Below are 26,666 nucleotides of genomic sequence, written 5' to 3' on the forward strand. Positions count from 1 at the left end.
TGCATAGTGAAAAGTGTCCTAGACCAGGGGTCAGCAAACATTTTCTGAAAAAGACCAGATGGTAAATACTTCAGACTTTGCAGGCCATACTGTCTCTGTTGCAAATACTCAACTATCTCATTTTAGTACAAAAACAGCTGTAAACAATACAAAAATGTTGAGAATGGTTACGTACCAGTAAAACTTCACTTACAAAAACAGACAAAGGGCTGGATTGGGCTTGTGGGCTGTAGTTTGCCAACTCCTATCCTAGATGACACAGTTCAGCTTCCTATTAGCTGTGTGACACTGGCTTGTCACGTTCTCCTGCGGTACCGTACTATCCTCGTTTCAAAAAAGGGTCAGTCTGAAGATTCTAAAACAGTATGAAAGTGAATATATGCAAACGAATCCAGCACAATGCCAAGCATGAACTAATGGAACACACTATGGTCTTTTCTGCCTTTTATCCATGTTTCTATTCTTGATTAATTAAATTCTGGAGTAGTGAAGGCATTTTATGTCATCTGTTTGTAGTGACTGTGTACTGTGTTGGGAAAGATTCTGAGACTGTCTGGGCTTGGCTGGGAGGCCCGTTCGTGGCTGATGGCCCATTCTTGGGTTAAGCTCTCTTCCTGTTACCCTTGTTATGTTCTTTGTAGTTCTATTATTCAGTCATTTTCTTTTGGTTTCTTCTCTCCGCTTTGTCCCTATTTATTATCTCACAGCACCCTTGCGTTCATTTATACTGGGAAGTGCTGATACTTATAATGCTGGAGTAGGGAGCAGATGTTGGCATGACTGTGTCTTTGGAGTTTTGTGTGGTTTAAAGTCTAATTTTCATTTGATGATTCATCAAAACGTGCATTTTCGTGGATCAGTATTTTCTTAAGAAAGATGATAAAAATGTTTCTACATGGATGTTTGTGAGATGTTGTCAAACTTATTTTAGACAAGACTCTTTCATTTTCTGAGATTCGTCTGTTCTTTTCTTGGCCCCCAGAATTCTCATCCTGAGTGGGATGAAGATGATGAGACCACATCATTTCCCCTGGCTTTCCTCATCTGTCTCCCACAGGGGGGGAGGTGGCCTCCATCCATGCAGAGGGCAGGGAATGCTGGTCCAGTCCTACAGAGGCTTCATGTGCAGGTCAGTGTTTCTGGAAGATCCCTTTTCTGTGTTTGTAAAGTTAGGCGATTGCCACAAGACTGCATTTTGACACCAGTGCAGAGTTCAGGAGTCCTGGAGACCACCTTATGTTTGATAATTCACTAGTAGGACTCATAGAACTCACTGGAATCTGCTCTGCTCATGATCATGGTTCATTACAGTAAAAGGACATGGATTAAAATCAGCCAAGGGGAGGGAGGTGGGGGCAGAGCTGAGAAGGGTTCCAAACAGGGAGCTTCCATCCATGTCCTCCTGGGGAAGTGTGGGTGGCATTAACTCCTGCTGGTAGTGCTGTGTGATAATACGCACGCAGGATTGACAACTAGGGACACTCACCTGGGTGCTGGTGTCGGAGTTTCTCCTGGACCTTGATCACGTAGGCAAGGTTGACCAAACTTTGGTCTCTAGCCCATCCAGAGAAAGAGTGATGCTGCAATGGCCCAAAGTCCCCAGGGTGCGGGCGACCTTCCTGGTTGGCAGTACTCTGTGTGCTGTCACACGTCTTTGCTGGGAGGACCTGGTGCTGCCCTTAGTTCCCCTGGGACAGGACAACAGGAAGCTCTGCACTGGAACCCTCCTGGGCTCAGTTGTCTCATCTCTGATTTTAATGTGTCCTTTAACTGTAAAAAAACTACAAACATGAGGATAACAGCTTTCAGTGAGTTCTGTGAATCCTTTTAGTAAACCAGAGGGTGGTCCTGGGAACCCCCAGACTCTGCGGTTTATGTCAGAAGTGGGAGTGGTATTGGGAGCTGCCCTTCTAACTTGATAGTTGGTGTTAAAAGTGGGATTCACTAGACTGACCCTGTCTCACTGAAGTATGTGGTTTGGGAAAAATGAGAGTGAGGTGGTGGGGACTGGAAAACATTTGATTTCTGGAAGGGCTTGGAGTCACCCATGGTATGAAAATGCAGCTTTGCTACAATCAGTTAATGGAGGAAAAAGTTACCAATGGAATTTAGAAATGATAGATTCAATTTTTGAGTAGCTGGCTCACTGACTGCATAAAGAAATGCAAAGTTAACTGGAAATAAGCCAAATATACAATCCCTTAGCTATTGTATTTTTTAAGAGTTAAAATGAAAATAAAGTATTAGGGAAGATCCTGATGCTGGGACAAGCTTGAATTCCAGCAAGTCTGAACTATAGCCACTAGTCTCAGGACTGCTACCAAAGGGAAAGTCTTACTGAAATGCCAGACAGCTAAGAAGTTTAGCATGATTTGTAAGAGAATGAGGAAAGACAAAGTAAGAGTCAAGGGATTTATTCCAGCAAGTTGGACAACTTTGAATGGTTATTAAGAAATGAGGTTTTAAAAAAAGTGAACGTTGATGGGGAAAACAAAGGTATTAATGCAGCACTATCAGAGACTGGGTGGGCAGACGGTAGTCCGGGGTGCTTCCCCAGCATGGAAAGGTCCAAAATAAATCTACTCTATTTGCCATACTTTGGAAGAATTAAAGAAGGCTCAGGTGACGATGAGAAACTTGGACTTGAATTGTCTTGGTCAGTGGCCCTACAAGCTAATCAGTGTAAGCATTGAATAAAGAAAGCGCCAGGGCTTTTTGTCCTGACTCCAACTTTCTCTTTCCTACCTGATGCAGTGGTCCCAGAACCAGGGCTGCAACAGCAGATGCTGAGAGCCAGCACAATTCCAAAATAAGGAACTGTTAACTTTATCTTTAAATCTTATGTCAGAATTCCTAGGGATTCTTGATTTCAGCCTCTATATGAAAATTAGAGGAATTAGTGGAATCCCCATCTGGAAAAATTGGGGTTGACAGTGAATGCAGCTGTTTGCCTCATTGTTGAGATAGCCCACCAGTTCTGCACTAGTGTAACCCTGCCCTACATGAATGGGCTTGGACTGGGTTGAGGCATTGCTAGACTAGTATTACTGCCTGCAGTCTGGACCAATACTAATTAGAAGTCCCTTCCAAAGGTGGAAAAGTGTGGGTAAAAATCAATGACAAATGGAGAGAAGGAGAAAGAGTAGCTGAGGCTGAAGGGATGAATAAAAAGGTTATGCCACAAGGACAATCCAATATTACACTGGTGCCTTGAGAGAGATTCAGAGCAAGAGATGATGTTGTCTCTTAGCTCAGTGATACCGGATGCCCCCGATGGTGAAGCTATATATTGCCAAGACAACTTCTGCTTTTGGAACCTGACAAGGTCAAACAGAAGCCTGCAAACCTGAATGGCATTGCTCTGGGAGACATTTGGTCATTTGGTCACATGTGAAAATGGCCCGGACCAATTGTTAATGACTGAGTGGGACTTGAATGACACACCAGTATCTTTTGACTCATTTTCAGGTTACATCTACTACTGTCCTAATATGTGGGTAACACTAGCCTTTTTGGTAGGATTCAACTTCCTTGTAGGAAGTTTATGGAACAAGTTTATGATGATATTGACATCGATGAGTAGATGCATCAGGAGACTGGGCTACACATCCTCAGGATGTAATATACGAGTGAAAAACGACAGGCAGAGGAGGATTGGGACTAGCTAACCAGAAGTTAACTTCCATGCTAAATAGTTCTGCACAAACTTATAATAAGGAACAAATAGCTGCAGATTGGGGTGAGGGGTGAAGAGTAATCAAATTAGTAGGAAAATATGGACAGTGTATGAAATGACTTTATAGGATGGATTAGTTGTTTCTTTAAATCTGTCCCAACCTGATTCTGACTCTTCCGTATGTTAGGTGCATTCGTACTGATACTATTGGTATATCTGTCACAGAAATTCTGTACAAGATGTGGATGTTCAGATAAATATAAATATTTTGCTGTAAGAGCTTTGGGTGTTTCTCATCAGGGAAGCTTACCTGAGCATCACGTCCAGAATTTTTATAAGGCCTCAGTCACACAGACGTGGTTGATTGCCCATGTGGACACTTTATTCTCCAGCCCTTTCAGGAGTCGAGCTGATACTCCATGGCCAAATGGCTCCACCATAAATTATGTTGTTAGACAGCCCAGTGTGGCTCAGGACCCAGGTAAACACTCTTATCAACAGAACATTCCAAGGGCCTAAATATCACTCCTAGGAGCCTGGGCAAAGGACAGATTCCTCTTTGGGAAGGTTAATTCCTCACTGCCCAGTGTCAGTCAGTGGAATAGGACCCAGAGCATATTCACAGTTTAGGATTTAATACAGCAGAAAGTGTAACAGGCATAGATGTTGACATGGAAACATGGCTGCTCTAAGATTCTGCAGGTTCTAGTGGGAGCTTGTTGAGCTCATTATCATGCAGTTACAAACATGTTGAGCTATGTAGGATTTCTGAGCGATGACTGATTGCTGATCCAGAATTTGTTAAACACATATTGGAAGACTAAGAAGCCAAGAAGGAGGCACTGAGATAGCCCAGGAAAAATTAGGTTTGCAGAGGTCAGAAGGTGACCTAGGTGGGTTTGGATCTAAGAGATGAGAGTGTAATATCCAGCCCACACCTTTTAATAGAAGGCATTTTTCCTACCTTCAGGGCTGGCCTCTACTCTCACCCACAGGATCTCCAAGTGGAGAGAAACGCTTGCAGGCAGTGACCTTTGATGTGTACCTGTCACTCCTTGCTCTGTCCTGAAGAGCAGTATATGACGTGTCTGCTTTCCCATTCCCCATGCATCCCCTCAGGGCCCCTGCTGCACTACATGCCGAGTCTATGGGACCCCTCGCCATCCCCTCCCCTGTCAGTCATGGTCGTTCTTCCAGTGCAATGCCTGTGTGGTGTATCCAGTGGGCTTTGCGTGGTGCAGACACAACAGCCCTGTGCCTGTGAGTTTGCTCAATATAGGTTATTAGGCAGCCGTTCAGCAACTCTTACTTTGGGAAGAGTAAATGAGAACTGTATTTTTATTCAAATGTTTCTTCATGTTTTCATTCATTCACCCGGCATTTTTTTTCAGCATTTATAATGCAGTGAATGAAACACTTTGGATAAAAAAGAGTATAATCAGTTACTTAAATAATTCAGATACACTCCTTATCTCAGGGTGTAGAAGTTCCACTGAGGCTGTTTCATCCTGGGTGGAAATTGTGCATCGAATTTGTAGTTGCAGGTAGTCTAGTCCTTCAAAATGAGAATGATCAAAAACATGGGACTCCTGAATCTTTCAGGAATAGCCAATACAAAAACTTCTCTGGAGTTTAGGACACAAGGAATTCTCACAGAGAAACAACACGTGCTGAAAATCAAATCACAATAAAGTGTTGAAAAAGATATGCCGAGTAACTTCCAGTTTCACCTCCAAGATGCAGAGCTTGTGAATGGTGGTCGCTAGCCTTACAGCAAGAAGAAGAAAAAACAAATCAGCAACTTTTACTGGACTCATCCGAGAAGTGAGGTCACAGCGCAAGCTGTCCCCTCAAACCTAGAGAGGCAGATACATCCAGAGAGATGAGGCAGACGAGAGCCACTTACCTGGAGCAGAAGACACTTGATGCCATAAGCTGATAGAAACGCTTAGCTGTAACGTTCACTAACTTTTGGAGGTCAAGGGTAAGCTAACCATGAGGGTGAGAAGGTCCAGGGGCTCAGTGATATAAGGAGCACCACACTTTTGCATACTTTTCTTCTAGAAATTCATTTGCTAGGGCTGCTGTAACAGAGTACCACAAACTGAGTGGCTTAAAATGACAGAAATTTATTGTCTCACAGTTGTAGAGACTAAACATCTGAAATCAAGGTTTAGCAGGGCTGTTTCCTTCTGAGAGTTGTGAGGGAAGGATCTATTCCATGCCTCTCTCCAAGCATCTGGGGGTCTCAGGTGATTCTTGGCTTGTAGATGTCCATTGTCTCCCTGGGTCTTCACATCTTCTCTCTGTGTCTGTGTCTCAATCTCCTCTTCTTATAAGGTCACTGATCATACTGGATTCGAGCCACTCCAGAGACCTCATTTTAACTTAATTACCTCTGTTAAGACCCCACTTACAAATAAGGTCACATACTAAGGTATGGGGGCTTAGGACTTCAACATGTATTTTTGGAGGGACACAATTCAACCCATTGCAGAACTCAAACGGGTTCTCATGGGGAGGATTAGAAAAAGCTCCCGATATGGCCCTGGTGGGGTGAAGGGGAAGAGTAGCCATTGTGACCCTCTCCCCAAATATTCCCCTTAAAAAAAACATAACCTCCAGGAGGAAGGACCTTACCAGAGGACAATTCTGAAACCTTATCCCCTGTGAGGGCAGGGAATTCCACCCACTCCAGCCTGTTTCAGCATTGTCTCATTTAAGGAAATAAAAGTCATAATCAACTGGAGAGTGGCTTCAAGGACAGGGATTAAGGGGCATAGGGAGGGGTAGTTCTACCCCTTGAGGGAAACCAGAAATACTTCTGAAGGACACACACCATGACACAGACCAATCAAAGTACTGAGATGTAACCAGAAGATTAGAGAGTGCGCTTTCTCCCTCTCACCATACACCATCCTAACAAGCCACCAGTAATAATGAGTAGATTACAGCTGAAAAATTTGAAAGACAAAAACTCTCTATGAGGCAGTTGTATCAAAGAAGGGGGTCAAAACAAGCTGACTGGAGGAATTTGAAGCCTTGGGTGCCTATACTTACAGCAAACATTAAATATATTTCAACACCTAGCCAGATATACACACATCTTCAGGATAAAAACCTGTTTGTTTCAATAACTCTTACTCTATACAACATGTTTGTATTTTAATAAAAAATGACAAAGCATGCAAAAAGACAAAATAAACAAAACAAACTCAAGAAATCCATAATCTAAAGAGACAAAAACTTGTCAGAACTAGAGTTGATAAGACACAATGGTTAGAACTACCAGACAGTGATTTTAATATAACTGTGTTAAGTGCTAAAATAACAATAATTTAAAAATATAATGTGCAAGGTCAGATGGATAATGAAAGAAAAGAAAAGAAAACTATAAAAATGTATCAAAAGGAAATGCCAGAAATAAACAAAACAGTAACAGAAAAGAAGGATGTCTTCGATATGTCCAAGGAGAGAATTAATGAGCTTGAGTGTAGGTCAATAGAAACATCCCCAAATCATACGCAAAGAAAAAATTAGCAGTAAGAATAGTGATAAAAAAGAATACAATGTCCAAGAAATGTGGGATATTGTGAATAAATGTATAAAAAATTTTAAATGCATATAATCGGAATGCCAGGAAAAGAAAGAATAAGGTAGAGAAAATATCTGGAAAAATAACAGCCAAAAACTATAAAATTTATGTCAGACGACAAACCACAGGTTCAAGAAGCTAGACAAACACACTGAAACTGCAGAAAACAAAAAACAAAGAGAAAATTTTGAAAGAATCCAGAGAAAGGATGCACACCTTACTTATAAAGAAATAAGGATAAGTACTACCATAGATTTGTCATAAGTAAGTATGCAAGCAAAAAGAAAGTGGAGTAAAATCTTTAAAGTGTCAAAAGAAAAAATATTCCTACAGAGAATTTCATAGTCAGTGAAATTATAGCCAGTCATTTCTCAAAAGTGAAGCAGAAATAAAGACTGTCAGATAAACAGAAAATGAGAGAATTTATTTTAAGCTTATCTGCTTTGGAAGAAATTCTAAAATAAGCTTTTCAGGAAGAAGAAAAATGGTATAGATCAGAAACTTGGATCTATATAAATAAGGGAGAGAATTTGAAAAAAACCCAAATAATTGTAAAAGATATTTTAATTTTCTTATTCTTATTGATCAAAAAGAGAGCTGTCTCTTAAAGCAAAAAGAGTAATAATTTGGAATTTTATAGTATATGCATAATTAAAATGAATAACAACGTCACAAGGAATGGGAGGGAGAAATTGGAAATATTCTCCTTAAGATACCTGCACTACACATGAAGTAATAAAGTGTTATTTGAATATGAATTTAGATTATTTAAAAACTATTATAAGTGATAGGGCAACTACTAACAAAGTTACAAAGAAGTATAAATTATATGTTCAGAGAGAAGTTAAAATGGAATCAAATAAAATGCTCAATTAAAACATGAGAATGTAGAAAAGGGAGAAAAAAGGAGAATTAAAGAACAAATGCAATAAATAGAAAACAAAAAGATGGTTGATTTTTATCACTAAACTTAAAGATGACTGGCCTAAATTCACCAATTAAAAGTCAGAGATTGTTACAGTAGATTAAAAAAAGGGGCTGAACCATATGCTGCTTACAAGAAACTCATTCTAAATATAAAAACTCAGGTAGGTTAAAAGTAAAAGGGTGGAGAAACTTCTACTATACTAACACTAATCAAAAGAAAACTGTAGTGGCTATATCAGTTTCATATAAAGCAGACTTTCAAACAAGGATGATTTATTAGAAATAGAGAGGTGCATAACAGTGAAAAAGGGGCCAATTCTGCAAGAAGATATCATCTCCAACATGTATGCACGTAACAGCAGAGCCTCAAATACATGAAGCAAAATGAACAGAACTGAAATGAGAAGCAGGAAAATCCACTGCTATAGACTGAGGCTTCAATAACCCCCTATTAGTCATGGATAGATCAAGCGAACAGAAAATTAGTAAGGATATATATTACCTGATTGTATCATCAACCAACCTGATCGAATTGGTATTTATAGAACATTTCATCCAACAACAGCAGGATACATATTTGTCTCAAGTACACAGGGAACATTCACCAAGATAAACCATATTCTCAGTAAAAATCACACTTCAATTGAAAGTAATAGAAAGTACACAAAATACCTTTTTAAGTAACAATGGAATTAAACAAGAAACCATAGGAGAAAAATAGCTGAAAAATACTCAGATATGTGGAGATTTAACAACACATTTCTAAAAAAGTCCAAGGGTCAAAGAAAAATTAAAACCAATTTTCATTTATAATATAACCAGTACAAATAAAATACTTGGTAAAAATCTAACAAAATGTATATGCGAGATCTCTGTGTGCAAAACTAAAAAACACCAAAGGAAGAAATCACAAAAATATTTAGATAAATAGAAAGATATTCTGTATCCATGGATTGGAAGAATAAATATTGTTAATATATCAGTCTTTCTAATTTCATCTATAGTGTCAATGCAATCCCCATCAAAATTCTAGCAAAAAATTGTTTTTTGTAAAAACTACTGAACTTAGTCTATAATTTATATGAAATGCACAGGTACTAGAATAGGGAACACAATTCTGAAAAAGAACAAAGTTGGAGGACTCACATTGCCAGGTTTCAAGACCTGCTATAAAGCTGTGTTAATCAAGAGAGCAGAGTGAAAGTACAGACATATAGATCAATGGTACTGCCTGAAGAACCCAGAGAAAAATCTACACAGATCTGGTCAACTGATTTTTTACAAAGATGCAGGGGCAATTTATTGGAGAAAGGAGAGTCTTTTCAAAAAATAGTTTTGCTACAAGTAGATATCTACATGCAGAAAAATGAACCTCAACCTTTCTTCATGCCATACACAAATATTAACTCAAAATGGGTCACAAGCCTAGATATAAAATACAAAACTATAAAACTTCTATTAAATAGGGGATAAAATTTGCTTGATCTTGGTGATGAGTTTTTATTTTATTTTATTTTTTAAAATAAATTTTATTTATTTATTTTTGGCTGCACTGGGTCTTCGTTGCTGCACGTGAGCTTTCTCTAGTTGCAGTGAGCAGGGGCTACTCTTTGTTGCAGTGCGCAGGCTTCTCATTGCAGTGGCTTCTCTTGTGAGGCATGGGCTCTAGGTGCATGGGCTTCAGTAGTTGTGGCTCGTGGGCTCAGTAGTTGTGGCTCACGGGCTTAGTTGCTCCGCGGCATGTGGGATATTCCCGGACCAGGGCTCGAACCCGTGTCCCCTGCATTGGCAGGCGGATTCTTAACCACTGTGCCACTAGGGAAGCCCTTGATGAATTTTTAGATTTAGATACAACACCAAAACACTCTCTCTGTAAGAAAAAAGCTGGTACGTTGAATTTTATTAAAACTTAACACTTTTTCCCTCGTTAAAGACACAATGAAGAATCCAAGAAACTCAAACTGGGTATTAAAAATATAAAATAAATAACTAAAGATAAATGAGAAATTTAAAAATTCATCTGAGAGCACTATCAGTTATTTTTTGTGAGTAAACCAAAAACATTAAACAAAATTGGAAGTTTCTTAGAAAAAATATAACTTAGCCAGAAGAAACTCAAGAAAAAAATTAGTTTAAAATATTAGGCCAAAACTGTGTTAGAACTAACTTCTATGAAAAAGTTATGGAAAAGTCTGCACTTACGTTTTATAAGCTGTCACAGAATATAGCTTAGGAAGAAAAATTGTCAAAAGCATTTGTGATGTTTAGAATAATCTTGATCCACAATTAGACAAAGACATGAAAACCAAGGATTATAGGTACGACTTATTCATTCATTTATTCTTACATTTCACTAGCATCTACCATGTAGCACCAGGCACTATCCTGAAGCTCAGGATACACCAACAGAACAGATGAAGAATTCTGTCCATGTGGAGCTCCCTTTGTAAAAGGGAGAAACAAAACAATCAATTAATAGAATAAGTGAGTAGGTATCTTAGCGTATTGGGTGATTAATGCAATGCAGAAAATAGAGCAGGTTAAAGTTTTACTGGCATGCTGTTGGCTTTGCAATTTAAAATTAACTAGTCAGGGTAAACTTTAAGAATACCTTTTCTGACATGGCTTGCAAAGGGGTGAGGGATAAGCCATGCATTTATGTGGAGGAAGAGGCAGAGGGAACAGTCACTCCAGAGGCTCCCAGGTTGGGTCCTGCTCAGCACAGACTAGGAAGAATAAGTAGCCCAGGGTCTGCAGCAGAGTAAGAGAGGGTGTAGGAGGTGATCACATGGGACCTTCTCAGCATGGCACAGACGTGGGCTTCTACTCTACATGAGATAATCTGCCATTTCCTGGGTTTGAGCCAAGGAGTGATAAACTCTGACTTTTTTTTATAAGGCTAATTTGTTGCGAATGGATGATAGGAAACCATGGTGTGAATAATGGGACCAGTTAGGAGGTTCTTAGAGTAATACAGGTCAGATAGGTTGTTTGCTTGAGGAAGGGCAGTAGCTGTGAGCATGGTGAGAAGTGCTTGGATTCTGGCCTGTTTTAAACCTGGACCCACAGGATGTACTTATGTCGAATGAGATAGAGTTGACTTAGGGTGACTCCAAAGTTTTTGGCTTGAACGACCAGAAGTTGTCATACAGAATGGAAATAGGAAAGGCTGTTGGAGCAGTTTTCAGGGGGCGAGATTAGGAGTGAGGCTGTCTTGGCCATGTTGGGTTTGGGATCTATTAGGCATCCTAGTGTGGGTGTTGTTTGGGCTACTGGATGGACACATGGAATTCAGGAGGACGTGTGGGCTGGAGAGGGAAAATAAGAATCACTGGCTTTGAATGGTCTTTGAAGTTCTGTGTCTGTATGAGATTATCCAGGGAATGAGTGTAGGTAGGATGTCAGAAAACTACAGATGGAGCTCTGGGCACACTGACAGGAAGAAAAGAGAGACCGACAGGAGGGGTGGGTGAGGTTGCTTCCTGGAGCAGGCAGAGAACCAAGAATGAGTGACGCTCTGGAAACACAATGATAACGTGTGTCCAAAAGAAGGCATTTGTCTAGTGAGTCAAACAACGCTGGTCAGGTAAGATGAAGATCGACATTTGACTTTGGGTTGCCAACATTGCTGATGACTTGACCAGCACAGCATTACAGATACAAAAGTCCTAAAATAAACTTAAGAGAACTGAAGCCAAGGATATTCAGCAGATGTCACGACTGTGTTGGGTTTATCCTGGGAAAGCAGAGGTGAGAACGGGAGAGGTGAGTCATTCTGCCATCCACCTCGGCCTCCCACCATGAAACACCTGAATGTCCAACATGTCAGGAAATTCTTGAACCACAGTAGCCACACATCTGGTCTGTTTTATCTGTCTGTGTCCCCGCAGAAAATCTTTCATTAACCCTTTGTTGCCTCCCAGAGAAAGTCTGAGCTCTTACCTGCTGTGCAGGCTTTCCATTCTCTGCCCCGTCTTTTTCTGCAGGCTTGTTGCTTATGATTCTTTGACCCTATGTGCATCCTACGAACCAGCCATACCGACTTAGAGTCCTCTGACCAGCTACACGAGGTGGGGCTTCCACATTATTACTTATGCTTGTGGATGACACCATTGTTGCTCAGTGAATACCCAATTCTCCTCCACAGTCTCTGCAATTGTCTCTGCAGTTTTGGGAAAACTGGATACCCACATGCAGAAGAATGAAACTGGACCCCTATCTTACACCACTTACAAAAGTTAACTCAAAATGGATTAAAAACTTAAATGTAAAACCTGCAATTATAAAACTCCCAGAAGAACATATAGAGGAAAAGTTCCTTGACATTGGTATTGGCGGTGATTTTTTTTGGATATGACACCAAAAACAAAACAAAACAAAACAAATCCCAAAACAACAACCCAGCAACAAATACAAACATCAACAAGTGGGACTATATCAAACTAAAACAACTTCTGTACAGCAAAGGAAGCAACCAAGAAAACGATAAGACAATCCACTGATGGGAGAAAATATTTGCAAATCATATATCTGATAAGGGGCTAATATCTAAAATACATAAGAAACTCATATAACTCAATAGCAAGAAAAGCAATCTGATTAAAAAATGGGCAGGGCTTCCCTGGTGGCGCAGTGGTTGAGAGTCTGCCTGCTGACGCAGGGGACACATGTTCGTGCCCCGGTCCGGGAAGATCCCACATGCTGCGGAGCGGCTGGGCCCGTGAGCCATGGCCGCTGAGCCTATGCGTCCGGAGCTTGTGCTCCACAACGGGAGAGGCCACAACAGGGAGAGGCCTGCGTACCACACACACACACACAAAAAAAAGGCAGCGGAACTGGATAAAAATTTATCCAAAGAATACATAGAAATTTCTTACAGGTACATAAAAAGATGCTCAGCATTACTAATCATCAGGGAAATGCAAATCAAAACCACAATGAGTTATCACCTCACATCTGTTGGGATGGCTTTTATCAAAAAAACAAGAGATAACAAGTGTTGGTGAGGATGTGGAGAAAGGGAAACACTGTGTACTGTTTGTGGGAAGGTAAATTGGTGCAGCCATAAGATCCAGGAATTCCCATCTCTGGGTATATATCCAAAGGAAATGAAAACAGAATCTCAGAGAGATACCTGCAATCCGATCTTCACTGCAGCATTATTCACAATAAGCCAAGATACGGAACAACCTCAATGTCTCAGGGCCTGATTAGAGCAAAAGGTGGAGGAAGCCTGAATTGGCTCTCTCTGTCTGACGGCTTGAGCTGGGACACTAACCTTCTTTTGCTCTCACCCTGGGTCTTACACCATTGGCTCCCCTGGTTCTCCAGCTTTCAGACTCAAACAGAAATTTGCACCAATAGCTTTCCTGGGTTTCTAGCTGGTAGACAGCAGATTGTAGGGTTTCTCAGCTTCTATAATCTCATAATCATCTGAGCCATTTTTTAATAATATTATATAAATTATATTTATAAAATATATGAATATATATATAAATTATACAAATTATAATTTATAAATTATATATGAATATTTATGTCTTAATCTATAGATTAATGGACAATAGGGACCACAGATCTGTAGCTTATTTTTTTAGATTTTGACTGTTGAATAATTTTTTAATTGAAGTATAGTTAATTTGTAATATTGTGTTAGTTTTAGGTGTACAGCAAAGTGATTCAGTTATATATATATATATTTTTTCATATTATTTTCCATTTATTTTCATGGCTATTGTAAATAATGCTGCTGGGGTACAGGTATCTTTTTGAATTAAGAGTTTTCATCTTTTCTGGATATATGCCTAGAAGTGGGATTGCTGGATCATATGGTAACTCTATTTTTAGTTTTTTAAAGAACCTCCATACTGTTTTCCATTGTGTTTGTTCCAATTTAGATTCCCACCAACAGTATAGGAGGGTTCCATTTTCTCCACACCCTCTCCAGCATTTATCATTCATAGGCTTTTTGATGATGTGAAGTGATACTTCATTGTGGTTTTGATCTGCATTTCTCTAATAATTACCGATGTTGAGCATTTTTTTCTGTACCTGTTGGCCATCTGTATGTCGTCTTTAGAGAAATGTCTATTTAGGTCTTCCACCCATGTTTTTGATTGGGTTGTTTTTTGTTGCTGTTGCTGTCATTGAGTTGTATGAGCTGTTTGTATATTTTGGATATTAAGCCTTTGTCAGTCACATTATTTGCAAATAATTTCTCCCATTCTGTAGGTTGTCTTTTCATTTTGTTGATGGTTTCATTTGCTGTGCAAAAGCCTTTAAGTTTTATTAGGTCCCATTTGTTTATTTTTGCTTTTATTTCTTTTGCCTTGAGAGACTGACACAGATCTGTATTTTTGATAAAATCTATAGGTGACTGTAATCCAGAAACACTAGTCTAGAATATATAATTTCCGCAATGCAAGATTCTTGAGATAGGATCAGCTTGGTAACAATCAAGACCAGCAAGGGTGTCCAAGGATTCTAGAGTTTTTTGCATAATGAACAGTCGAGTTCTTTCCACTGACTTTCCTTTTAATTCTCCCATTCTCATCACTAATATATTTTTGGTATACTTTATAGTGTCTGAAATGTCTCTGAGGCTCTGTTCACTTTCTTCATTCTTTTCTTTTTGAGCTCCTCAGACTGACTGATCTCAATTGTTGTTTCTTCAAGGTCACAGATTCTCTCTTCTGTGTGCTCAAATCTGCTGTTGGACCACTGTAGTGAATTTAAAAAATTTTAGATATTGCACTTTCCATCTCCAGAGTCCCTATTTGGTTCCTTTTTATATTACCCTCTTCCATTAATATTCTTTATTTGTTGAAACATTGTTCTTTTCCTTCAGTTCTTATCCATGGTTTCCTTTAGCTCTTTGGGCAGATTTAAGACAGTTGATTTAAAGTCTTTGTCTAGTAATTCCAATGCTTGGGCTTCCTCATGGACGGTTTCTATTAATTTCTTTGTGCCCCCTGTGAATGGGCCATACTTTCTTGTTCCTGGCATGTTTCCTAATTTTGTGTTGAAAAGTGGACATTGTGAATGCTATGATGTGTCAACTCTGGAAATCAGATTCTCTCTCCTTCCTGGGGTTTTCTGTTACTGCTTGCTGTGAGTTGTTGTTTGTTTCATGATTTTCTGAACCCTGTTTGTAAAATCTGTATTCTTTGTTGTGTTAACTGAAGTCTGTGTCCCATTAGCTTAGACTCCCAGTTTCTTCAGACTGGCTCTGTGTTGGGGCACTCCTTCCATGCCTCACTGGGCATTTACAGCCCTGCCTTAGCCTTCACTTCCTGTTTGCACAGTCCCTGAGGGTCAGTCAGGCATGAAAGTTTAGGGTTTTCTCAGGCCATTTCTAAGCATGCATCCATCCCTCTGGCACTAGCAGCCTGCCCCAGGGAAATGGGCTGCTACCCTCCTACCTGCCACTTTTCTTAGGAGTGGGGGAAAGTAGGAGGGCAAATTAATATGCTGTAGCCCTCTTTAACACAACACAGTGCTTCTTTCTTCATTGAGATTCCCCTCGTTGTTGTAAGTTATGGACTAGATTCCAGAGTTCTGCAAAAGTTGATTCTGGCCGTTTTGTCAGCTCGTTATTTGTTTTTATGGAGGAAGAAAGATGTGGAGTTTCCTACTCTGCCATTTTCGGTGATGTCTAACATATTTTAAATCTCACTTATACACAATTTCGTTTAATACACCCTTTATTTTACAAGTATTAACATCATTGAAATGTTCAGCAATTCTCTTTTTCTGAATTTCTTCCCCTTTATCCTTCATTCCCAGTACTCTACTCTTTGCTTGTATGTGCAGATCTCCATGCTAATTTAAATACTCTGTACATGTCCTTCAAGCCACTAGATATACATTTGTCTACAGATATGGGAATTTTTGAAAATGCAAAGTTGTCTTTTGTGGCATCAACAAAATTAGCACAGAGTTCTTTCCCTCTTTTCCCACTGAGTAGCTGGAGCATTTAGTCTATCAAAGATTTCTGACACTTTGTGGTAGGGCCTTTGGTTTTTCTCCGTCATTGTTCTTAATCCTAGAAAATCACATCCATCTTGGAACATGTTCCTGTCCATAGCACATTTTTTTTTCCGGTTCAGCGCAGGGACTGCAGTCCCAGTGATATTTCCTGAACCAAGACTTCTCAACCTTCATGAACACAGGGTCAACTCCAAGTACGACACAGAATCACTTCAGTTATGTGTGCGCGTGCACATACACACACACGCACCATCTTTGTTCTATATCCCATTAATCTTCAATTTCTAATGCAGGAATATTTACTGGATTCCAGTGACATGCAGGGAGATAAGGCACACATAGCTCTCTTACTGCAGAAAAACACAGGTTGGTATTTACCAAGCCCTACGCCAGGTTACACTGTCATCCTGCAAAGTTCCCTGGCTGACTTGGGAAGCAGCCAAAACTTCATGAGAAGAGGTGACATCCAAAACGCAGCTGAAAGATGAGTGGGATTACGTAAGTGGAGGAAGGAATCGCTGGCTGAGTGACCCGAGAATGAACCAAGAGAGGGAGGTAAGAAGCCACACAGGGATGAAGCGTGAGTCAGGATACTGAGAAAAGCAAGGGATCCTTGGGTACCACGGGTGAGTCTGCAAATACAATCTGGTATCGAATATGAAAGCTATCTTAAGTTGTGCCAAGGAGATTGGGAGAGAACTGGCAGCTCTGTGGAGGGCGGAGACCAGCTGGGAGATGCTCAAAGCCAAGACAGAAGAGAGGTCATTGCCACTGTGCAGCTGAGAAGGATAGAGGGCAGCTGCAGACATGATGGAGAGCAGGATGCAGGTTGAGGAGCCCTGGGATGTTGAGGGCTGCAGGAAGTTGCCAACAACTAGAAATTTCAGAAGTATCGTGACCAGAGGTGTGGATTAAGTGTGTGTCCATGGCACAGTATGAAATTGCTAAATTTCACCCCCGCTTGGGGATGCACCAACACCCCCAGCATCATGATAGGCAACATTCCCATAGGGTGACAGGTTCAAGGCTGGTGGGAATGGATCTCAGACTAACCCACTGACACCCATGCCACTGAGTGTCAGTGTCCTGCTGGCGTCTGAGAACAGGATGATGAGAAGCCTCACCTCCTGCCCTCCAAGCGACAAGGAAGTGAGGAGGCATCTTTCTAACCTGAAGTTTCCCTGAATCGGGTGTAGCATTCTGTAGCCCAGGAGGCCCCAGAGCAGAGTCCTGACCCTGGTAACTTGTGTCCTCTCTCATCTTTTCTTGGTCAAACCACAGGACAACATGCAAACTTGATTTCCTTAGCTAATTATGTATACAATTTTTCTACATATACTTTCTATGACTTTCCAGGGCTTTGGAAACAACTTGAGAAAATTACGCCATAAAATCAACAAACAAGATTTTAAATGGTTTTCCTTTCATAAGACATGATGAACCACAATTAGATAAAAATGTCATTTTACATTTCAGGCCCTGCTGGTACCACTAAGTGCTACTTTTTTTTTTTTCCTGTGGATTTGTCTTCAGTTGTAGAAGAGAAAGGCATACGGTGGTTTGGCTCCAGGAAAGAAGGTAATGCGCATAGAAGAAAATGCACAGGCAATTTAAACCCAGCTGTTCTGAATTTGGAATACTTGAGTGCGGGGACAAATGATTTGCAGTCACTGAAGTCTCAGATTTCAATCCATTACAGCAGAACGAGGGGTGAGTTTCAAGCAACCACAAATCCTGCCAAAGCATTTGTAATGTTGGGCAAAGCCACGTTTCCAGAGCACAATTGCAACTTCTTAAGTAATTTTTTCTCAGATGGACCTTAATTGAGACAATTTTTCTGAAGAGTCAATGCTTTTAAAGTCGAGAAAGAAAAATGGTAGTTGAAAAAGCTCAGGATTAGTAGGAATGTTAAAAATGGAAAAACAAGCCAAAGTCAGATATCAGGGTGTGATCAAAGAGTAAAAATGTTCAAAACCTTTTGGGCAGCACTTCTGGGTTATCTGAATGCCAGGACACATCCAACCAACTCAAAGCCATCTCATAAAGTGCTACTCCTGTGCCCTCCCTGTATTTGCAGACTTGCAGTGGCCGGTGTAACCCAGACTCAGGTCCCAGTGGTCAGGGACACCACTGTGAGCCACTCAAGTCAGGTCCGCAAAGCGGAGAAGAGCTTCCCAGCACCAGGGGAAGTTTGTAGCTGGTGCATCTCAAGTGCCTGGCCCAGGCTGTCGATGAGGGAGAAAGCAGAGTGTTTTCAGAGATGTAATTTATGACCCTGAGGTGAGTCTGGACAGAAGGCGATGTTTTCGTGAGATGCAGCCAAACGGTGTGGAAATGCCATGTGTGAGTTTCAGCTTTACTAACTGCTTGGCTTTCAGACTTAAGGCCAGTTGATCGTGTTCCCTGAACCTCAGTTTGCCCATCTGCAAAGTGGGGAGAACGGTGTCCAGCGTATACTTCGTGGGTAGTAGGTGCTACCTGTGCTCACGTGTTTATCCCCGGCACGTGCTGACAGGGTCCTCCACACCAGGCACTCTTCTAGAAAAACTGGCAAACAGGACCCTGGCCCTGTTTTTGTGGGATTTAGACTCCCATTGGGTGAGGAAAGGAGAAACTAGACGGGAAGACAAGTAAGTACTTAAGATATTCTCAGAGCGACTCATGAGAAGGCATCAGACACGTGCCAAACTGGTGGGAAGAACACGTAAGTAGAGGGAGCAGTGATGCCAAAGGCCCGAGGCAGGAATCGCAGAACCACTGGTAGCGTAGAGCACTGTTCTCACTCTTCAGCTGTCTCAGCATCCCCTGGGGGTCTGGTGAAAACATCAGGGGCTGGGCCCCAGCTCAGAGGGCTGGGCCCGGGAATCTGCATTTCCAATTAAGTTCCTTGGTGACTGTTGATGTTGCTGGTCTGGGCTCACATTTTGAGAAACCCTGGGGTAGAAAGAAGTGCAAGTGGGGAGTGGGGCAGGGGAGACCTGGGAGGGAGGTGGGCCTTGAGTGGTACAGGGTTTGGATTTTATTGATTGAAGTGGAAGCCGCTTGCAAGGTGGCTCTGGTGTTTTGTGGAGAGTGGTCCTTAGCATGGAAGCAGGGGTCGGGGGCTGGTTGGGTCGGGCCAGCGATGCGGGTGGTTTGGATTTTCGGGAACAGTGCAGAAGGCTGTTTCTGAGTTATATTTTGGACGTAGACATGTCGGGTTTGCTGATGGATGGGATCTGGGATGTGAAGGAAGAAAAATAAGGAGAAAAGGATGACGACCGTATACACGGCCTGAGCAACCTACAACTGGTCAAACGTAAGTGAAGACCACTGGCAGATGCGTGTCGGGCAGGGGATTGGGTAGGCCAGCCGTGGCACATAAGAGCAGACGTACAGACTCACTGAAGAGTAAGGCCACCAAGTGCAGCAGGCTGAGCTGTCAGAGGCTGGGGCTAGGTCCGTCTCCGCCCGCAGGCGGAGGGTCCTTCTGCGGGGCTCTGGTGGACAAGTTAGTCCTGCCACGTGGTTCACTGATGGGTCAAACTCTGCCCTTCTCTGTAATATTCCCTACCCCCATCAGAATATTATCTGGAAATCAGTACTCTGGCGGGTACCTCTAATGCCCACCCTTGGAGATCACCAGGGAAAAGTTTAAGAAGGGTGGTGTGATATCGAGGAAAAACAACGGTGTTTAGAACACAGACCTGGGCTTCTCTGTTTCCTCCTTCGAGGCCGCAGGCATGATTACTTCACGTCTCTGTGTCTTCATTTTCTTTTTCAAAAACCAGAGAGGATGATGTCCACTTATTTCCAACTTTTTGAAGATGGCATGAGATAGAGTGTGTGGAGGTTTTGTCAGTCTCAAGGGCTATGAGAAAACAGAATGTTTATTATTATTGGCGTTTCCACTAGGAGGTTGTGAAAGCTCTTGATGAGTTGTGAATGATTTCATAAGTGGAAGATGTCGCTCCGCATTTATAAAACGTTTGGGTCAATTCATGAGCTCTTGGCTCTGTGTGGTGCCCGTGTCTCGCAGCTCACACGCCTTGTCAGACAAATTGTCTGGTACATTTGAGTGTCTGCCACGGGGGATGAGTAGCTTTTGGAGGGTAGAACAAGGCTATCTTGGATTTCCTAGTCCTCTGATTTCGCCAAGGTATTTCCTGACCACTGTAAAAAGAGGCAGTTCTAGATGCAAAGAAACTCTGGTATTGATATGACTCTGGCATTCCAGGGAAAACCCACCAAATGAAGACAAGAACTGTGATAGAGGGTGTGCACAATTGTTATTGGTTCGATGGCTATAATTCTGGAAACAGATTATCCAAAGCTGCAAGTAATTTTAGCATTGGATTTGTAAGGAAAATGTAGTAGCATGTGAAACCTCACTGGGCTTGCAAAATGAAAGAATCACGAACACTATGAATTCACTGTTTCTTATGGAGGAATCAAGTCTGGTTGGTAAGTTCAGGTGGACACACAGGATAGGTCTCCACCCTGAACGATGTCGCAGGACTCCAACTTTCACCACAGCTGCCATCTGTGAGTCTTTTTTGGAAATTCCTGTTTCTCTACAGCTGATCCCTTTCAGGGAGCCTGCAAATGCTTGCCGTCCACCATCATGATAACTGCTGTTTACTGAAACTTACCGTATGCCTGTGGTGCCCACTCTGATGACCCCTTTCCCTCCTATTTGTAATCCTAGCAACAACCTTTGAGCCAGGAGCTAGGACCGTCTTCCTTCCACAGCTGAGCACACAGAGGCTGAAAGAAGTGAGTCACTTGCTGCAGGTCCATTGCTACAGAGCAACGGAGAGGGGTTTGACTCTCTGCCTCAGACTCTTGCGATCCCCAGTGGGATGTGGGTGCGAAATAGTGCTTCTGTTTGTTTTCCACTTTAACTTTGCTACTCCAGCAATATGGAAGATTTTGTTTTATAATTTCTATCTTTTGAAAAACACTTGAAAAGCCATTTCCCAGTGCTTTTAGAATACGTAATTTAAAAAATCATATGGTTGTTAAAATGACTCAATTACTTTATTATAACCATACGTTTGACAATAATGAAAGAAATGTTCTAGTAGATTTTCATAAATTGTTTTCCAGTCTCATAAGCCTGTGCTACAACCACGTTCAATTAACGAAACCTTCACACCGCTAGTTATTTGATACATCTCTACTAAACTGAGAACTCCCTTTCAGAGTATAAAACAGAAGACTTCCTGTGGAGACACTGCATTCAGCTTTCCATTCTTGAACAGATCATTGCTGTTCAAACACAACGTCAACCAGAGATCTTGTAAGATGTGCTTTGCTGAGCAGAAGACTGTTCTCAGTGAGGAAGCTGTGGATGCCAATCTCAGATTTCTCCACCCAAGAGCTCCATCAGCGGAGCGGGAACCCGTGAGGGGTTTTGGCAAGGGAGGGGGTGACCCCAAAGTGCGAAGCAAGAGTAGGATTTCTTTCATTTCGCAGTTTGGGGTATGTATGAGTTTGTGTGTGTGAATGTGTGTGTGCGCACACAGATATACCCATGGACATTCAGATATAAACATAGATATACACTGGGTATATCTGCGCATACACACGCGTGTATATATGCATAGATATAACATTATGGTTTTCTTTATAAAACCTTTGTTGAATCCGAGTAAGCACCCATGCCTTGTCCACTTCTTCCCTTAGCGTCTAGTAGGGTCCTTGGCTCAGAGCAAAGTTTTCCATAAAGGGTGATGGAATGAGTGAATAAATGAATGGATACAACCTACACTGAAAAATAAGATTTTACCTGGTTATGAAATAAATACCAAGTGTTTATAGTTTGCAGAGTCTCTGAATGCAGCTGCATGGGGCTGAGTGAGGAAAGAGAAGACGAAAAGTTAGTGTTGCTGTCCAAGGCTTGCAGTTTGACATTTCTGCTTTGCTCCTGGACGGCTGCTTCACCACCGGCCATCAACCTGTTCGAAGACCAAAGATACCGCACTTGAGTTGTCGTGTGCCACCAGTGTACTCCACCAGTGCTGTACCCGCAGTCAGTAAACATCTGTTTCCCATATTACCTTGGGCAGATAATGTTAGCTCTTTGATTGGTTTGATTGATTTACACACACACACACACACACAATTTAAGAGCTCAGCTGATCCTTTTGGTACCTGGTGTTTAATTGACTACAAAACCAGTTGACATGTAGCCTCAGGGTGATTTTTCAGTAGTACTGGATAATCCCTACTTTTCCTTGGTGAACAGAGGAAATAAGAAGATCACCGTCCTGGTTTGATAGGGTTCTACTTGCTATAAATAGCAGCCGTATTTTATACTGGCTTTGTCAGCTGGAGCCCAAACTGCCACCATTTTCCACTGGAGAGACTTCAACCATCTAGTTGATTATACTTTATTTTCTTTGGAAATTTCTTCTGTAACAAAGCCTGTTTCAAGCTGCCGGAGCCCACGCCAAGAAAATATTCTCGAGGCTTCATTCTTCTGCGTCTGCATCCCTGAAGCTCCGGCTCCATAATTCATCCTCAAGCACCAGCATCACGCCCAGGACTGGCTTCCACACTGAGGGCATGTGGCACCTGAGGATGTCTGCACAGCTGCCTGTCCAGGCACCGCCCTGCAGCTCTTTCAGGAAGCAGTGCAACATTAGGTCCATGGCTCCTCCATCATTCACGTCTGCAGACGCCAGAGCAATAGCTCCAACTTGACCTTGGCATGTCTCTGCCACTTCAGTCTCCAGCTTCATGAGAGATGACATTTCCATACAGTAATATATAGCACAACATCTGAAATCGCCAGGGTAACTAAAACGAAAAGGGAAAAGTGCTCATGGAAATGAACAGACTTTAAAGACCGTGGAGCTGAGGGCAGACGCGGGGACCTGGAGCTGCCCCTCTCTGTCTGCTGAGCGAGCGCCGGCCAGCCTGGCACGTGTCTGAAGGCAGGTCAGACCCCAGACTGAGAAAGAGCAGAGGGCGGCAGGGGTCGCATCACTGTTATGGCTTGAACTAGAGCATGTCACTTTCATTCTTTAGAATCATGTTTGCAGGGCTGTCAGCCAGGGGCTCGGTAGTGCTTCTTGGATGAATAGATGGTGTTGCTCCTTTCTTGTTAGGGACTGGATGGTAGCACCTTCATCCAGGGGTTCAAAATGTGTAAACAAGAGCAGCCCAGTAAGGAAGAGCGAGCTAACAGCATCAGCCTGTTGCCTCCACCCCTCAGAGAGACCCCCGGCTGTCCCTCTGAAGCAGCTCACCCGGTGCCCCCAGATCCATCTCCACCCGTCCTTCCTCCTTCTGCCTCTCTCTTCCTGTACATCCACAGAGGGCTTTTGTCCCTTCCTCCAGGGCCTGGAGCTGAGTCAGGTCCTGAAGAAGGCTGAGGCCAGCTCCCTGAGAAGCGGCCGAGCCTCAGAGAGAAGCACGATGCCCACCCGAGCTCGTTATGGATGTTTCTGGCTACCTGACCTTGAGCAAGGGCGTTCCTTCCAGAATCTCTTTTCCTCATACAATGGGGAGGAAATAATAAGGTTATAAGGAGTTAGTGAGGATGTGCATAGATGGTGTCACCTGGCACCTGGCCTGTAGTTGTAGCCCAATAAATGGCGCCTCTGTTGTTATTACTTCTTAAAGGGCACATATAGACACACACAAATATATGCACACGTCAGTGTACACATGCGTATATGCACATGCGCACACATGTACACACACGTGTGCGCAGACACACATGCACATGAGCACTCGTGTGCATGTGCACACTCATATACACACGTGCATGGATATGTGTGCATATGTGTATGTGCACGTGTATGTATATGTCCAAGTGTGTGGGTGCACACGGAATGAGTCTTTAAGGAACCAGAAAGTGGTCCCATTTTTAAATTATCCTAATTCTAAAAACAAAAAAGGTGTCTTACTTCTGGGCGGCAGAAGATGTCTTATTTCTGGGCAGTGGGGGGACAGTGAAATCTGTAGAGCTGGGAAAAGGCTTTCAGCAGCAGCCCCTGAGTAGCGGCGGGGGAGGGATGGAGAAGGAAAGGAGGTGGGCGGGGCCTGCCTGAGAGCGGAAAGCCCTCGGCCAGCGTGCGGCCCTCTGCCTGCTTCCCTCTCCCAGGCTGCAGCTGCTCAGTACCCACCGCAGGGTCAACCTGCTCCTGACACAGAGGAATGAGTGGAGTTGGGTCCTCTTTGTTGCTCGCAACCTCACCCAGGTCCCTGTTCTAGAACTCAGCTTCTCTTGGGTTCCTCCTCCTCAGAGCTCCCAGCTTTCCAGCCAGCGTCCCCTCTCAGGACCCCCAGGAACTCCTCCCTGCGTCCAAGCCAAGGCAGACTGCGCTTTCCTGCCGCCCGGCTCCCAGACGACTCTGCCCCGGCTTCCCCAGCCCCTCTGTGTTCCTGGCCCGGCGTCTATTTTCAGTAAGCCCGAGCCCCTTTCTAGAAGAAGAAGGAGGAGAACAGAGTCAAAGAGTGAAGAAATGAGTATTGCCTGATGCGGTCGAAGGAGCGGTGAGACTCGCACTGACATGGGAATGAGGATGCTGTCTACCATCAGGAATGTCCAGAAGCTTAAATGAGCCAATTCAAGAAGCATTTCCCACACTGCCTGCCACACAGCGAGAAATGCTAGTAATTAAAAATGACCACGATGTTAAAGAATCGCTGGGGTCGTTATTCTTGATCGTTGCAAATCAGAAGGCGGTGCCTTAGCCGTGCAGTGTTTCCAAGGTGTTGAATGTGAGGTGGGCGCCATTTTCTAGGTCAGAAGGGAAACCGGTTTGGGAGGGAACAAAAGCAGGTTCTCTTGTGTTGATGGGAGAACGTGAAGGAGAGCCGCCTCCTGGCAGCAAGAGCTAGGAGTGTTCGGCAGTGTGCCTAGGGCCGTGGCTCTTGCAGTAATTAAGGGAGGAGCCACTAGATGGGGCGGCCGTTCTGATGCCTTGGTACCTACGCAAGCAACTGAAACTTAAGCCAGGGTCATGCATCGACTCTTGGAGAATGGACAGCTGGTCACACACAGCCAACTAGGCTGTCCCAAATAAGGCAACTGAGTAAGCCATCACCGGTCAAATAATCTCCTTGCTTTGCTTCCTCGTCTTTTCTGTAAAACTTCTCCCCAGCTCCTGTTGGGGGAGGCCCCTAACCACCTTTGGTTTGGTACTGCCTGATTGGAATGGATGCATGCTCAGATAAACGCTTGGAAGTTGTAAGGCGTCTCAGTTTATCTTTTAACACTGAATGAGAGAAAGGCTGTGAGGAGTGGGCGGAACTGACCCTACTCTAATTCCCAATAAGATGTAGGAAATGCAAAGTGACAGAAACCCAAGACTGGCCAGTGGTGTTCTTCCCCACAGGTTCCTGTGGCTCTAAGCTTGGGCACTGGGGCAATGCTTCTGGTGGGGCTGGTGCTGTCTGCACTCGGTGAGGGGCAGCTCATCCCCAGGTGTTCATCCGTCACCCTGTCCTTCTGTGTATCCTCATTCACAGAGGAAAATTGAAACCCACATATGTCCTCATGAAGTGTCCCTGAGCATCTGGTCATCTCGTCACTGCTGGTCATCCCGGTGATGTCCCTCATGTCCTATGGGTGTCCTGTGTGTGGTCTGGTCAGGGCACCGTCCTACTGCTGTGAATTAGCACCCCTGGAGCATCAGGTAGCACTCCACATAGGGAGGTGACCTACTCTGGGCAAAGCGATAGCATCAGCTTCTACAGCCGACTTTTGTTTCTTTTCTAAGGCCTCCCCTAAGCCTCTACGCTCAGTGAAAGCGTCGTTGGGATGCTTGGCAGTAGAAGGCAGGGAAGAGAGACCTTGGAGAGTGAGGGCAGGGCTGCAGCGGCGGGAGGTGTGCCAGTTCTGGGTCATCTCTAGGGAGAACATTGTCTGGTTTCTCTCTTTCCCATTGATCTGCTCTTTGGTTCCAAAACTTCCTTTCTCATAACAGACCATATAATCCAGAACAGAATAATTTTTCCCTTAACGTATTGAAATTTACCATACATGCATTCTTAAGTGTACATATCTTAATGTAGAAAATGACACAGTTTAAGAAAATATATGTAATATATATTAAATGTATATATATATACATATATATATATGTGTAACATATATTAAAAATATATGTAATACATCTAATTCAGCCAAATTAGACAAATCATGACAAGAAGGAAGTAGAGACAATAAAAACTTACCACTTTATATTTCCTGGTTAAAAAAATTTTGACATAGTTTTACAAACATAGTCTTACCCCTGCATACCAGTCATGGAGAGCTTCTCTCTGCCCTTACCCAGTCAATTCCCCCCTGGGATAATCGCTATTCTGACTTCTAGCTCTGTGGGTTAGCTCTGTCTGCTACGGTTTCCATATAAATGGGAATATATCGCATGTCCTCTTCTGTTTATGGCTTCTTTCACCCAACATTGTGTCTGTGAGAGTTATTGTGTTGTTGGCTGTAGTAGTAGTTTATTTATTTTCGCTTTAGAATATTCTATTGGA

This window comes from Orcinus orca, chromosome 9 (assembly GCF_937001465.1).
Source record: "Orcinus orca chromosome 9, mOrcOrc1.1, whole genome shotgun sequence".
Taxonomy (NCBI): Eukaryota; Metazoa; Chordata; class Mammalia; order Artiodactyla; family Delphinidae; genus Orcinus; species Orcinus orca.